We start from the raw sequence: 3,962 nt of genomic DNA, 5'->3' as shown, positions 1-3,962 counted from the left end.
CTCATGCAAAAGAATGCAATTTGTTTGCCTCTATTTGTTAAAGTACAAGTTGTGTGGATTCCTTGATTACAGAAAAAAAAAAAAAAATAGCACCTCTTTGTCCCATTCCTGATCACTTGGTCTTCCCAGCCCAGGGCTCCAAACTGTATCTCTGGCATCTCCTGCATTGGCAGGCAGATTCTTTACCACTAGTACCACCTGGGAAGCTTCATTTGATCTTCATCTACAGTTTATTTTCAATCCTTTATCTAAAGCAAGTTTCCTTCATTTGCCCTATAGTTGATCCCCTTCTTGCCTGTCAGGTCTCTCTTTAAGGGAATTGTTTAGCAGACCTGTTCTCAGGATACTCACACAAAGCCAATGCAAGTTATGTTTCTGTGTTAGAAAGGCACAAAAACTGCACCCTTTTCTGGTACAGCCATGAAGCATCAGGGAAAGAGATGAGATCCCGAGCTAAATGATCTCGATCCAGACACAATGCTGGCTCTGAGTACCTAACTCTGAGCCTCCTCTGAAAAGGGGGAATCATAATAACACCTCAGAGTTGTGAGGATTAAAGGAGATAATGCATGTAGAAATGCTCTGCAGACTGTCAGATGCTAATCTGTTATAATTTTCCTGATGACTTTCCAGTACAGAAAAGGAAAGTTATCTCATTCACATGGCCCTACTCTCCTTGGAGCCAGTTTTCCTGCGATAGGGTCAAACATTAGAGGGGTGTATCACAACATCTTCTGGTGAGTTTCTTGGCTCCCAGTACTCTGTGAAGGCCACATCAACATATGCTTTTGTAACCTATACCGACGCTGACCTGAGAAGCTTCGAGCAACAAGGCTCCACTTGTCCATATAGCCAGGGAGGGAGGAAACAAGGGGGAAAGAAGGAAATCAAAGAGTTAAAGGGAATATTAGATGATACTATGCCCACTCCAGTACTCTTGCTTGGAAAATCCCATGGACAGAGGAGCCTGTTAGACTGCAATCCATGGGTTCGCTAAGAGTCAGACACAACTGAGCGACTTCACTTTCACTTTTCACTTTCATGCATTGGAGAAGGAAATGGCAGCCCACTCCAGTGTTCTTGCCTGGAGAATCCCACGGACGGGGGAGCCAGGTGGGCTGCCGTCTATGGGGTCGCACAGAGTCGGAAATGACTGAAGTGAGTTAGCATAGCATAGTATGCCAGAGTTGTTTTATTTCTGTAGAAAGGAGGCTTTTCTTAAGCTATCCCATGCCTGGAAATGGTTTTATTCAGTTATACAGATCAAAGGGACCAAGCAGAAAATGGAAACAGCAATGGCAATGGGAAGCTCCCAGAATGTTTAGATAAAGATAAGGACTCTGGCCTTAGTAGTGAAATATGAACAACTGTCAGCTGAGAGGCCCTGAATCTTATGGACCGTAATATTCCCTAATGGTAAGAAGTGACTAACCCAGCATGAACTGTGTGGGATGAGAGCTGCCTGAAATCAGGAGAAACCCATCTGTAAAAAAGAACGTTGAAAGAAGAAAAGCCAGATAGGGCCACCATAAGCACTTTAACTCTTCTTTAGTAAAGAGGCTAAGAAGCTAAACTTAGAATCACGGCCTAAAAAATAAACATACAAAACAACGTTGTGTAAAATTTAACTTGTTTCATAGATATATAGGTATGCTTCTAAAATAAGTTTTGCTGATTGAATATATATTTTATAACTTCCAAAAAGTATTTTAGAAAATGACCTGACCTGTGATATCAACTAGCAATATCAGTATGAAGTCAAAAGCCGCTGATAGTCAAATGTCTGGTGTCCAGAACTGGCAAAGGAAGCAGCCCCGTAGCTCTCACAGAACTGTGTCAACCATCATCAGCTGTTTCCTATCTAGTTCTGCCACATTTCATTCTTACTGTGAAATGTGCTTCTGACTCATCTTTCCACATATTGTGAGTAGAAACTATTAGAATTTGGATTTTCAAATCATGGATGTTCATGGCGGTAGGGTGGTATGATAAGAGAATTCTTTCTTTAAAAAAAAAAAAAAATCTAAACTCAAAGTTCTACAAGTGAGAAGGAAAGAACTCTCAGAAAGACACACTCACTGAAAGAGAAGGGATAACTGTCCAAGGGTGAGTTGGCCTCTGATGAACACATCCCATTTTTAATCCTGACACCAGCCCGTACTCATTCCCTGAAGACACTGCCTTGTTGAGAACGACTAGAATTTTTAAATGTGGCCTGATTAAAATAAAGGAATTAATAAAACACAAACAAAGAGGGCACTGAAATGTAAAAATAGAATCATCACATTCAACAATGAATAGGCTTAGAATACCATTATAGCTAGTTTAACAGGCATGATACTATATACAGAGTATTAATAATAACATTTAATCAGAACTAAACTCCCTTTTGAACTGTTGTGTTGGAGAAGACTCTTTTTTTTTTTTTTGGTGGTGGTTTTTAGCTTATGTTTTTTATATATGAAAACAATTTAGCTCATGTCACACAAAACAAAAGCAGGTACAACAGTAAAACTGAATCATGAAAACCCCGATCAATTATTTTTAGCATGTCTCTTAACTTGTCATTCCCCTGGTTTCTTGTCTTCTGTGCTTGAGTCTTGAACAGGTAACCACTTGAAGGGGTGCCGGCGATAAATGGGCCATGGGGGAAGTGTCAGCAAACACGAAAAAGCAAATCCAGCCATAACTATATAGACAGTCCACCCGAACTGTTCAGCCAGGTACCCGTAGATAAATCCAACTATTACAGAAAAAAGGATAATTCCCTGAAACATCTGTTCAGCTAGCTTCTGGCCCTTGTAATCCATTTGCGTGGGCAGTGAGCTCAGATGCTCCAACATGTCTGGTTCTGAAGGCGGGCGGCAGAGCGAGGGCAGCCGGGACTCAGGGACGCTAGGGCCCGGGGTCAGCTTCTGCTGACGGGTCCAGCTCCACGGGCCTGCGGAGTCGAGGGTTGCGATGGCCGTAGTCCCGGAAGCGGATGTCTCCCACAGAAGACTCTTGAGAGTCCCTTGGACTGCAAGGAGATCCAACCAGTCCATCCTAAAGGAGATCAGTCCTGGGTGTTCATTGGAAGGACTGATGTTGAAGCTGAAACTCCAATACTTTGGCCACCTCATGGAAAAAGCTGACTCATTGGAAAAGACCCTGATGCTGGGAAAGATTGAGGGCAGGAGAAGGGGACAACAGAGGATGAGATGGTTGGATGGCATCATCGACTTGATGGACATGAGTTTGGATGGACTCCGGAGTTGGTGATGGACAGGGAGGCCTGGTGTGCTACGGTTCATGGGGTCACAAAGAGTCGGACACGACTGAGCGACTGAACTGAACTAAACTGAAACTGGCTTTGCTGTTATTAGCTATGCAGCATTGGAAATTTTTGTTTCCATAAACATAATTTTCCACCTTTAAAAAGAGATGACAGTATTTTTTTTTTCATGTTGTATTATGTGGCTCAGTCTCCCAGCAATGGCTAAATGATCCAGAGGTTTACATTTGACACAAGATGGGCTAATCAAAAGCTCTGTTCTGAGAATCTGGATATTTTTAACTCAGAGAGAGAGATTGAAAGACTCGAATGGAGTGACATCGGTACCATTGTTCAAGAGAAAATACCATACAATCCTGCATCTGAAATACTAGGGACTCTTTTTCTCCTTGCTCTTCCCCAGGTGCACTGAACTTATCCTTTGACCCTGAGAGACACCCAGTGATCTTTCCAGCAACTGTCTGTGGGTTTGTTGTGTTTTTTATGTGTGGCCTTAGTGGCCATAACTTGCTTTCTGTGTCTTGTAAACAGAAGAATTTTGAATCAAAAAGAAATAGGTCTTAGGAAGGAGAATGGTACAAGTAAAAATTTCTGAAGCAAGGAATCGGTCTAAAGTGGGGTCTAAATTGGTCTAGAGCTGGGAAGCCTATAGTGTAATACACAGCAATTGATTCAGTAATCCCTGGTT

At 42.2% G+C, this 3,962-nt stretch overlaps 1 pseudogene; it reads right to left on the bottom strand.

Moving 5' to 3' along the window:
• Window positions 1-2,345: 2,345 nt before the first annotated feature.
• LOC147352795 (signal peptidase complex subunit 1 pseudogene) lies at window positions 2,346-3,059 on the bottom strand (annotated as a pseudogene).
• Between the last annotated feature and the right edge of the window lie 903 nt (window positions 3,060-3,962).

The sequence above is a fragment of the Bos grunniens genome, chromosome 19, assembly GCF_055505025.1.
Source record: "Bos grunniens cultivar Pamir isolate PY7600 chromosome 19, Bosgru_T2T1.0, whole genome shotgun sequence".
Taxonomy (NCBI): domain Eukaryota; kingdom Metazoa; phylum Chordata; class Mammalia; order Artiodactyla; family Bovidae; genus Bos; species Bos grunniens.
The sequence above is the reverse complement of the archived record's forward strand: the minus strand, read 5'-3'. Positions and strand labels throughout refer to the sequence as shown.